The following is an 11,682-nucleotide window of genomic DNA, read 5'->3' as shown; positions in this document are numbered from 1 at the left end:
AGCTTGAAGGTGAGGGCCATGGAAATGGGGATTCCAAGCCAGCAAGGTGTGCTTTGTAAGGGAGCAGCGAGCCCTTGGAGGCCCACAGATGGGAACGGCTTTGTTGGGGGACTTCCAGGGTGTCCCTAGAGTGGGCTCCTGGCATGGTGGAGAGGGACCCAAGTGGGAGGAGGGGTGGCTCTGGAAGGACTTTGGGCTTGCTGGGGGTAGGGCGTCTTTGGGCTGCAGAGGGTGTGGAGCGCTGGAGAACATCAGGAGAACTCCTGCAGGGTGGCTCAGTGGGGGCGGAGGAAGCCTAAGCTAGGATGGGCTGTCCAAGGTCGTGGCAAGAGAAGGGAGGGAGCCAGGGAGGAGGGAATGCCCACTGGGCTTGATAATGGTCAAAGGGGGCAGGGGGGAGGTGGAAGACCATCCCAGGTGAGGATGTTGGCACTGCGAGGCTGACTGATTAGTACCATAGAGGGCACCTCTCCTGGAGGCATTGGGTGAGCTCGGTTTTGTGCCAGTGTGGTGTGGGGCTGACGCTCAGGAGAGCAATCTGGGGCTCAGCACGAGGCTGGTGACGTTCCCTGGGGGTGCCGAGGGCTGTAAGAGTCTGGATGTGAGCACCAGTGGTGAAGGCAGTCTGAGCCCGGGGTCCTGGACTTGGGGCTGGGGAAGGAACAGTGGGGAGGCAGCGGGCAGTCTGTGGTTCAGACGTGCACCTGAGGGAGGCCTGGGAGAGGGCAGGCTAGGCAGCTGCTGGGGATCCGAGTTGCCCTGAGCTCTGCCCAGTCTACAGATGACCCAAGAAGCACCTGCAGAGCGATGTCCCAGCTACGCAGTGAGCAGCCTGAACGCTCCTCACCAAGGGCTGAGGAGAGGCTCTTTGCTGCAGCAGTGACAGGGAACGGCTGCTCACAGGTGAGTCTCAGGATCCAGGACAACTGGACGAGGAGCAGACTGCTGTTTGATTCCACTGACATGAACTGTAGAAGGTGCCAAGTCCTGCTTTTATCCTCGGTGGTGGAAGGGAAAGTACTGGTTACCTTTGTTGGGGGGAGGACCGGATGGGACCGTGAGCAGAACTTGGGGAACTGGCCATATGGATGTGCTTACCTGGTAGAAATTCACACTCATGGTATGTTGACTTCTCTGTATGAATGGCAAATTTTAATGAATGCCTATTATCAATAATGAAACAACCTTCCCTTGACCCCACTTTCCCCTCCAGCTGTACTCCTGCCCGTCACAGTAAAAAAAGAATGCTATCTCTGATCTCTCATCTCTATCCTCACTTTGGCTGTGGAACCCACCCCAGTCACACACGCACCTCCCTGCTCCACAGCGGGCATCTGGCAGGTTCCCCAGGCCTTTGTTGTGCAGAATCCGCCACAGGTGCTGCCTGCCAGAAATGCCTGGGCTCTCTCAGATGCTCCGTCTGCAGGTGCTCAGAGGGATCTTGATGGCGGGAGCCCATTGGCCCTCAAGGGTGGGAACAGGGCAGGGGGGCTGGAGCAGCCTCGGGCCCTGGACATGCCGGCCCCAGGCTCCCAGCACTGCTGAGTCTGGCTCACAGTCATAAGGAGAAATGTCTGTGGGCGAATGAATGCCAGGAGTGTGCGTGTCACCCTGCCGGCAGCGGGCTGGGAAGGGCCTCCCCAAAGCTCTGCGGAGGGTGGACGGGCTTCCGGTAGGGCTGGGGGTGATCCTTGGAGGCCTTTTTCCCCCCTGCAGAGGCTGAGGACTGGGCATCGGCAGAGCACTGGCAGGGCCACCAGAGGGCACCCGTTTCCCAGGAGAATATTCTTGGCAGAAGAAGTGGGTGCTGTAGGCAGAAAGGCAGCTGTAATTAGAGGGCCGGGCTGGGAGCTCTGCCTGTGTGGAAAGCCCAGCGCGCTCTGATGCCGCGACTCTGCTCCCAGAGCCCGCTGCAGGCTGGGACGTGCTCAGAGCCGCCGCCCGGACCTGCGCTGTTAGTCTCAGCTGCCCTTACAGCTTAGGTGTCACCCTCTTGACCACTCTTTGTCAGTTTTACCCCTCAAGGAAAAGGGAGGAATGACCCCAATCAGTGCGCCACACAGAGGCATTAGCAGAGAGCAAAGCAAGACCTGTTATAGTTTCCAGAACTTTGAAATAAAGTACACTGGAGAGATGCAAGGGATTGCTGATCCTCGCTTGCCCCACCCCCATGCTGAGTGACACTACACTCATGTGCACTGCAGCAAGTGAGTGTCTGGTGTGGACATTTCAAGAGGAGATTCCCCCCAGATAGATGTGACAGGATGGAGTCAGGTCAGAGGCAGCGGGCAGGGGATGGAGCCCATGGGGGCAGATGGGAGCCACAGTAGATGCTGGAGTGAGGGGAGGGCTTCATCCCAGAGGACCAAGCTTCTCGTGAGGTTTCCTGGTATCCTCCCTCTGGAAGCAGAGATCCTGGAGAGCAGCTGAACTCTGTACACTGGTACCTGGGGGCTGTTATCCCACGGAATGTGCTGGGGTCCGGACCAGTGGAAACACTGCCCCATTCCAGTCTTTCTCAATTCCCGGGCCCCTGGGAGGTGAAATGGCTCCTGGGGCTCTCTCCCATCCTGGTTGAGTCAGAGCCTCTTGTGCCATCCACTGTCAGTGTGTTGGCAAATGCCCACAGGAGGCAGAGATGCTGGGGTGGGGGTGCTGCGGTTTCCAGGACCTGTCCCTCCCTGGTCCTGAGCAATGCCTGGAGGGGAGGAGCTGGACCTGTTCCAGGCCTTTGAGCCTAAAATCCAGGCTCCAAGGCAGGCCCCAGGCCTCCTGGGGTGCTTGTATAGTCTATGAAAAGGGGCAGATTCTGGGAAATTGGGGTTAGTGAGAGTGAAACAGGGCTTCTGCAGGACTCTTCAGAGCCCTTAATAAGCTAATGTGCATTGTGAGTCTCCCAGAGCAGCAAGGGAGGTTTTACATCCCTATTGGATGAAGGACCCTCTTAGAGAGTCTTGCGTGACCACCTTCCATGGAAGTGAGAAGCACCCACTTACTGCAGTGCAGCCCCCACGTTCATCTCATACGGGAGGGAACAGACCTGGGAAGGGAAGGGGCTGCTTGCAGCCTTGGGTGGGGGCTCCGCCACCTGGGCCTCCCTCCCTGGTGGGCCCTGAGGGCACCTCACCTTCCCTCCACCCTCAGCTGGAGCTCTGGAGAGAAGTGCCCATGCATCCCATCAGCCTGCTCTGCAACTTTTACACTGATACAGAAATTACCTGCCATGCAATTCACAGTTTTAACTGCCATGTGAGCTCTGACAAGTGTGTGCGATTGCGTGACCGCCAGCTGGCCAAGGCCAGAGCACTGCCCTCCCCCAGCGTCTCCGCACCCCTTTGCAGCCAGGCTCCTGGCCCAGTCCTGCCGCAGCCCTGCTCCACTCCTATGGTGGAGGCGCCTCTGGGTGGGGGGGTTCCCCGTGAGCAGCACCAGGCCATGGCGGGGGCTTTGCAGGGCACGTGATGTGAGGGCGAACGGGCAGGCTGTCCTTCCTACTGCTGTGAGGATGTCCACTCTGGTGGGCCTGCTGGAGGACACTGGGGTCTAATGGGTTTTGACTGTTTGAATGAAGTTGCCCTGTCCATCCTTCCACGAGTTATGTGAGGTGTGTTCATATCTTGGTGGTGAACATCTGGGAGTGGAACAACTGGGTAGTGTGATCAGGGTGGGAGCTCACCCTCTTCAAAATGCCTCCTGGTTGTCCTGCTGTCATCTGTGGTGGGGAGTAGAGGGGTGGGTCAGTGGGCTGAGGCAGGGGGTGACCTGGACCTCAGTCTCCTCTGTCCCTGAGTGGCTTGGTACTTGGCACAAACTGCATCGTCCCAGGAAATGGCAGAGCATCCTGCTTGTCCCAGAGGATGCTCTTTGGAGGCACCTGTTAGGGGCTATGCTCGGGTGGAGCTGAGACACATGGGCGCCCCTGGAAAGGCTTCCCGCAGGAGCTCCCGTCCCTCTCAGGCTGTGGACGGACCACAGCTTCTGCATATCCTGAGAGGTTCCTTTTGGCCCTGAGCCGAGTGCACAGGGCCAGCATTTTGGGGGCTGTTGAAGGCCATCCATTTGCCATAAATACCCTGGCATATGGAGCTATAAAGGAGGAGAAAATTCTTGTAGTTTTTTCCCACTGCTGTCCTACACACATGTGGCTATACTTGAATTTAAATTAATAATTGTAGGCAGAGAAAGACAAATACCATATGATTCAACTTACATGTGGAATCTAAAAATAAAATGAACAAAACAGCAGATTATGGACACAAATGACTGGAGGTTCCCATGGGGAAGGTTAAGGTAGGCGGGTAAAATAGGTGAAGGGGATAAAGAGGCACAAAATCTCAATCACAGTATAAATTAGTCACAGGGATGAGAGTGCAGCATGGAGCATATAGTTAATAGTTCTAGAACGTCTCTATATTGACAGTAACTACACTAGTTGGGGTTAGTAATGTAGACTGTTGAATCATTGTTGTTGACTTAAAACCAATATAATATTGTATATCAACTATACTACAATAAAGATAAATTAATGTTAATTAAGAAATCAGATCCTCAGCCACACCAGCCACATTTCAAGTGCTGTACAGCCAGCCATGTGTGCTTCATGGTTAACCATATTGTACGGCCAAGACAGAGTGTTTTCATCACAGAGAGTCCTAGTGGTCAGCCTGATTGAAACCCCAAACCCTTTTCTTTGGGAGGGTCAGTATCGTCAGGACATCTCTAATGGACCAAGGCAGGCCCTATCAGCTCCAGAGGAGAGTCCATTGGGAGAGAGCTGCCGGCACAGGCCCCCTGCGGCTGGTGGGGATGGCCCCCCGGGTGGACAGCGGGGTGTGGTCAGGGCCCTGCAGGGGCAGAGGTGTGGGGTCCAGCCCTGGCTCTCAGAGCGGCCTTGGAGGGAGGTGGGGTGGAGAAGCTGTGGCCTGGTGGAGCAGGCATGGGGCAGCAGGTGCACCAGCAGGAGGATGGGTTGTTGAGGAGTGGGCAGTGGGCCTTCCACAGAGCACAAGGGACCCGAGGCATCAGGTACTTGAGGAGAAGCAGGCTATGCCTGGGGCTGCGCTGGGCCTGGCGAGAGCACCTCCTCAGCTCAGGCCCCTTGAGGGGGACCGGCAGCCCCCTCCATCAGGAGCACACGGTACTCTCTCGGCAGGACTCAGCGCCACAGAGGGTCCCAGCCTGCCAATACCCACTGTTGTGGCTGGACCAGCCCCTGTGGTTCTTACTGGGATTGCCAGATGCCCTCAGCAACAGCCATCAGGAAACTGAAAACCCAGAGGCTTATTATGTACAAGACCCGGAAATTACACAGCACGTGTGGGGCCACACAGCAGGGTCGCGGGTGGACAAAGGTGGAGAGTGAAAGAAAGTGGGTCTGAGGTTCGGCTTTGTTGGGGTTGAGAGCAGGGGCCCGGGGTTTTGTGGGCTCACTCTTCATTGGTGTATTTAACACATAGAAGCAGGAATTTAAAGCGCTGGAAAAGAAAAGTGGCCCAAATGGTCAGTTAGGGAAGACCTGTTAAGGTCAGCTGACTGAGATGTCTAAGACACAGGAGCCTCTGGGCTGGGTGGCCTGGCCCTTCCCCTAGAGTGGCCAGCGGTGTGTCTACGGGAAGTCATCCTTGGAGTGGCTGCCTTAGCAACCAAGGCTAAACCAGTCGCTTGCATTATACAAAAAAGAAAAGAGGCATTTGTGGAGTATGACAACGAAGCAAAACTAAAGGAACAAGATAAAGGAACAAGATAGCAGCAGACTCAGAGACTCCAAGAAGGGACTAGTGGTTACCAAGGGGAGTCGGGGGAGGGCGGGTGGGAAGGGAGGGAGAAGGGGACTGAGGGGTATTATGTTTAGTACACACGGTGGGGGGGGTCACGGGGAGAACAGTGTAGCACAGAGAAGGCACATAGTGAATCTATGGCATCTTACTACACTGATGGACACTGACTGCTTTGGGGTGTGGGTGGGGACTTGATAATATGGGTAAATGTAGTAACCACATTGTTTTTTCATGTGAAACCTTCATAAGAGTGTATATGAATCATACCTTAATAAATAAATAAATAAATAAGAAGAGCAAGAAACCAGCTGTCAGGGCTTCCTCTGTGGTGCTAACGATCAGGGTCTGTGGCGAGGGTGCTGGCTGCCCGGGTAGCTGAGATGTTGAGTCGGGTTGGAACCCAGAAAGTACTCACCCAAATGGGGTTATAGTAGCAAATCCTATAGTAACTATAGAGGTAAGAGTCTGAAATCCGGTCTGTAGCCATTTTACCAGCCTTGAAGGGTCCAGCCGTTAAAACAGATCAGTGATCTCAGGGGCCCTGAGAATCTATTTGAGGATTTGGTTAATACTGTGGAAAATGTCAATATTTGGGGCCATCCTGTGTAAATGGGCTCAAACCTGTCCTGCATAGGCAGATTGTTCCCTATCTGGTTCCACTGAACCAGCCTCTTAGCCCCGAAAATCAGTCAGTTAGGCTAAAGGCTGTGTCTCAGATGAAGAGGTGCCGACGCAGGTGGGCTCCTGCCGCCAGCACAGCGCACAGCAGTCGGGCACTTAAGAGGGGGCATTTCTATGGAGACAACAGCAAAAAAAAGGTTAATGACTGGAGAGGTTACAATCTCAGTTTCTGAGTTCTGAAGGCAGCTGGTTGAGATTTGTAGATATTGGGCTGAAAGCATGCTCTGATGGAAGAGGGGCAGGAGAGGAATCTGACACGTCCTCCTGGACTGCAGGGTGAGCGCCTCTGGCGATCTGAGCGGCCCACAGAGTGAAAGGCATGAAGACTGTCCAAACACGGGCTGTTTTGTGTTGATTTCTCTCAAGTTCATATCAAGTCGTCCAACCTTAGCTCGCATAGCTTTGGGAAAAGGGCAGTTTTAGTTCTCAGTGATTCCAAATCACAAGGGTGGGAGAATATTGGAAACTTTAGTTTGGAAAGTAACCAGATATTGGAGGAAACTGGGAAAATTCAGTATCCAGTCCAGTTCACAGGTGGAAAACAAAACCTCAAAGACTCGTAACAGAACCTGAATCTACTCATGCGTGTGCATTGTGGTTTCTACCGAAACACACCTTTTCTCTCCACAATCACCCCCATTTCTATCAGAGATAGCAATTAGTAACACTAATCTGCCTTCACATGTCAGAAGTCGTCAAGCTATGCATAAACATTTGTGCATTTTATTGTACATACTTCAGTATAAACATTTAAAAAAATGAACTATAGGTTCAATAAACTTGGTCTGACTGTTTACATAAGTGCAGCAATAATTCTGATTGACCATACGGGCTCTTTTAAGTCTGCTTTGCTGGAACTTTTCAAAAGGAATCTCAGGCTGAACTTTTAAAAGCCTCTGTAGGCTAAGAAGCCAAGACCAAGACCTCGCCCTCAGACTTTGCCTGCAATACCTATAGATTTGGGTTAATTCCTTTCTTCTCGAGGTCCCTAAAGTACCCCGAGGGTCCTCTGATTGTCAGGAAGTGACCTTCCTTACCCTCCTGGAAAAGCCCCTGGGAGCCCTGTAAGCAAGCTATCCGGCCCATCTTCCAGGGGCTTCACTGGCTCCGTAACGGCAACCTTAGTTCCTTAAAACTCTGGTCGTATCTGTGTCTCTGCAGCTCTCTCTCAAAAATGGCATTCCACTCAAAGCCTCGGTGATATAACCAGTGTTTCCAATAGTGCCCTTTTACAAGGAGAACAGATTCTTATTGAACATATGCAAATCAATATATTGTTGTGACAATAAGAATACTCACTGAGAATTTTCTAATTCTGGAAGGATCCATTGGAAAAAAATTAATTGGTTGATCCTTGTTCACAAAGATCTACTCTACCAAATTACTCTAAATCATGATAGCTTAAGAGGTATCCTTAAATCTGGAGAAAATAAAAAAACACTAAAGAAACAACGTTTCAAACAAAAAATCATAGGGATTATAATGCTCCTCCTCAGTTCACTCCGTCCCGTGTACTTAATTCTTGTGGCTCTTGACCTTTTGTAAGCAGGTTTATGAATCCAGTTTTTTCTCAGAATTCTGTAAATTCTTACCCAGTTCACTGGTGTGATATGAAAGTTATCAGAGACTTGTACTTGTCAGAGCCCTTTCCATGAATCTCACAGGAGACAAAGCTCTTCTGCAAAAGCTTCAGAGGAAAACATTAAGTGACAAAGACTTAAAAATGGTCACGGTTAAAGGTCAGATGAGAGTTCATTACAGTGCAATTGACAAGGTCATTTGGTTACTTCTGTGACACACATTTCACAATAATAACTGAAATTTGATAACATTACCCCAGGACATATCAGAATGTTGGGAATTTAATAGTTTCTAAAACAGACACCTACACAAACACAGAGCAAAAAAGACGTAGTATTACTTCTCATTGGACAATGCTTCCCATGTAATTTAACATACCAGATAAGCCTCGCTAGTTTAATGTCTCTCTTCTTATAAGGAGAGAGAACAAACCTTTTGAGATGGTCCAGGGACCTTCTGGAAAGTCCCAGAGTGAGTTCAAGGTCAAAAACTTCATTTAGAATTTGTTTTTTGGGGGGATCTTTATCAAAGAATATCAAAAGTTTTGGACACTTGATTAAATGGGATCACAGATCACAGTGAACAATACTTAGTTATCCATTTAACCAAAGTGACAAAGAGTTCATAGGCAAATACAGGAAGACACATCATTGTAAGAAAAACCTGCAGCACTGAATAGAGAAGACTCAGTCTTGCTAGGTTATCAGAGACCTGAGGACAACATGGATCAGAAAATTATTTTGATAAAATGCAAATTCTTTGCTTTCTAGCCAGGTTGCTTAAAGGTAAAGAAAAACCTTTCACAGTGTCTTTTCAGGAGCAGGCCAGTACTTGAAGAAAACTGTTCTTTTAGCAGATGAAAGAAGATTACATAAGCATACTATTGATATTAAAGCTTATTATTTATTTATTTATTTTTGGTATCATTAATCTACAATTACATGAGGAACATTATGTTTACTAGGCTCCCCCCTTCACCAAGTCCCCCCCACATACCCCATTACAGTCACTGTCCATGAGCATAGTAAGATGCTGTAGAATCACTACTTGTCTTCTCTGTGTTGCACAGCCCTCCCCGTGCCCCCCCCCATTATACATGTAAAGCTTTTTTTTTTTTTAAACTCTTGTAAGAACAATTCAGTTTTAGCCAGTTTCACCACAGAAAGTAAAATTTTCTCTTTTCTGACTTCTATACAATTTGTCCTTACTTTTCCCCTTTCCACATCTGAAATAACTAGCTTTATTTTAGGTCAAAATTACTTTAATTTCCCTTAACAAAAATTCATCTCCATACCTCTTAACTTTCTAACTCAAAAACACATCCAGCTTTTCCTGAATACAGAGATGCTTCCCTTATTATTTCTAGTAGTTTTAATTAGATATTTAATTAGAATATTAACCCTTAAGAGATCTTAATTCTAGTGAAAACTAAGAAGTGAGCAATTGTGAACTGTTACCCCAGCATTCATTAGATTGGCAAATTAATGAATACATTTCATAATTTCTAGAAACATACATTTCTTCATAGCACAACTTTTCAGTGTGGCACAAGACATGTTTTCTAACAGGCACAAATATCTTTAGTTCCTCTGCAAGAAGAGGTCAAAAGTAGGTAAACTCAGACTGGTTCAGCAATTAGTGTTTCAGTGTTTTATCTTGTTTGGAAACGATCTAGACACTCAATGAATTCCCATCATTTAATTTAACTTAGCAAGATCGTAAGGGTGGAAGTTACCAAAGATTTGAGAAACTAGTTTTGAGCAAACACCATAACATAATTATTGCTGAAAAGTTTACCTAAACACTCATCCCTCTATCTCAGTTACTTGCTGTAACTCTGGGGGGAAACTCCTGGGGCAAAATACCTTTGAAACTGAAATCAGTCAAAGGGAAAAAAGTGGGTGAAACCCATACAAGCAGTCATCCACGTGAGCTCCCCGTCACAACCCAGCTGCAGAAGTGGAGACCCCACCCATCCTCTCTGGTCCAGATAAGCCCTTGCTCACTCTTTTAATTACCTACTGATAAGGAGATGGACTAGTTTTCTCCACCCCTTGGAAACACCTATTGATATGGAGATGAACTAAGCCCAGGCGAGAGATTCTGGAAATACTGCAACTTTACCCACACTTGCTCCTGACAATTACGTTTAGACTACCCACAAGAGCTTCGTTAGACACTAGACAAAGTCAGCCATCACCCCAAGCTACTTCTTGTGCTCACAGATTTTTTTTTATTATCAAATGTACATCATGTGCTCAGATTTTTGTAATAGAGGTAACAGTTTATTTGACTAGCAAACCAGATAAAATAAATGTTGTTTATCTGCATTTAATGCTGATAACTCCAAAGACATACATATTTTAATTAAACCAAACAAACTAGCTTTTATTTACCAAAGATTATCCTAGATCATGTGCACTTGAAAACATTTGGGTTAGTGTATTTCTGACTTTTAGGAATACTTAATTCATAAATGCTTATCTTTTAAGGCAATCAAAGGAACTCTTACATATTAATGTTGTCAATACCATTTGGAGGTAGGAAAATATCACATGTCTACAACACACAAATTAGACACACAAACATACCCAGACATGCAGACCTTACAGCTTTTATTCTAAAATTTAGCCTTGAGTCAGGCACAGTAACACAAACCTTGTTAGTTTATAAAAGAAAACTGGATCCAGATCGAGTTCCTGGCAGAAGAACAAGTTGAGGTTCACACCAGTGGCTCAAGCTTTTCACTAACATTGTGGAGACAATTTCAGAGTTGCATTTGTCCTTGACAATAACCCTAAAGAGGCCGGGACTGCACCCTGGGTGAGGAGCTTCTGTGGCCCCACGCTTTGGCCTTCCCCCCAGTCAAGGGGGGGAAGGAGATGATGGCAGAGGACTGACAGTCATGTGGCTGTGGGGTACCCCGAGCTCTCCCCCCTGGCGCCTTCGTGGAGCCCTGTCGGCTGCCCTGGGCCTCAGACTGCAGCCCCTCCAGCTGTGGCTTTGCAGGTGCCTCGGGCCTGCTGCAGAGGCCTAGGAGGGAGGCCCCTGTGCCCTGGGCTCACGCCTGGCTCCGAGCGCCTCGCACACCCTGCACCCCAGTAACTCAGGCACAAGGGTGAGCCACATGACCTCGAGGTGTGGGCCCACGTATGCCGATTCCTGGGTCCTGGAAGTAACAGGACTTTTTTCAAAGTTCCCTGATGGCTGTTGCTGAGGGCGTCTCGCCGTCACAATGAGACCCACGAGGGCCAGTCCAGCCACAGCGCTGGGCACTGGTGGCAGGTAACTGGGGGAGGCGCTTTGCCTGCAACCCCCTCAGGTGGGCAGGACACCACCTGGGAAGGCCCATCAGCTGGCTAACTCTGTCCCGTGTTGCCCATCCATCCAACCCAAAGGTTCACAGCTGCCAAAATAACTCAGTGATAACGCAGAGCAGCTGGATCAAGGCCAAACATCTGGAGAGATTAGACCACCGCCGACAGAGGCCCTCACCGACGTGCGCAAGGGCCCTCCACACCTCGAGGCCAGGGAAGACGGTGGGCCTGGGCAGGGAAGGCAAGCCCTCCGCAGGAGGAGGGGGGTCTGGGGGAGAGCCACCAGGGGGTAAGAGGGAAGCCGGGACACGGTCCGGGGGGCAGTT

The 11,682-nt window shown here is 49.7% G+C and overlaps 1 long non-coding RNA gene across 1 annotated transcript; it reads right to left on the bottom strand.

The window, feature by feature from the left end:
- Positions 1–813: 813 nt before the first annotated feature.
- LOC130679442 (uncharacterized) lies at positions 814–1,961 on the bottom strand. The gene is made up of 3 exons (XR_008992381.1): positions 1,313–1,961; positions 1,099–1,134; positions 814–968 (listed from the first exon to the last, which is right to left on the bottom strand). It is a non-coding gene; the product is annotated as an uncharacterized LOC130679442 (long non-coding RNA).
- Positions 1,962–11,682: the final 9,721 nt, after the last annotated feature.

This window comes from Manis pentadactyla, chromosome 1 (genome assembly GCF_030020395.1).
Source record: "Manis pentadactyla isolate mManPen7 chromosome 1, mManPen7.hap1, whole genome shotgun sequence".
Lineage (NCBI taxonomy): Eukaryota > Metazoa > Chordata > Mammalia > Pholidota > Manidae > Manis > Manis pentadactyla.
Note: the sequence above shows the minus strand (reverse complement) of the source record. Positions and strands in the feature narration are given on the sequence as shown.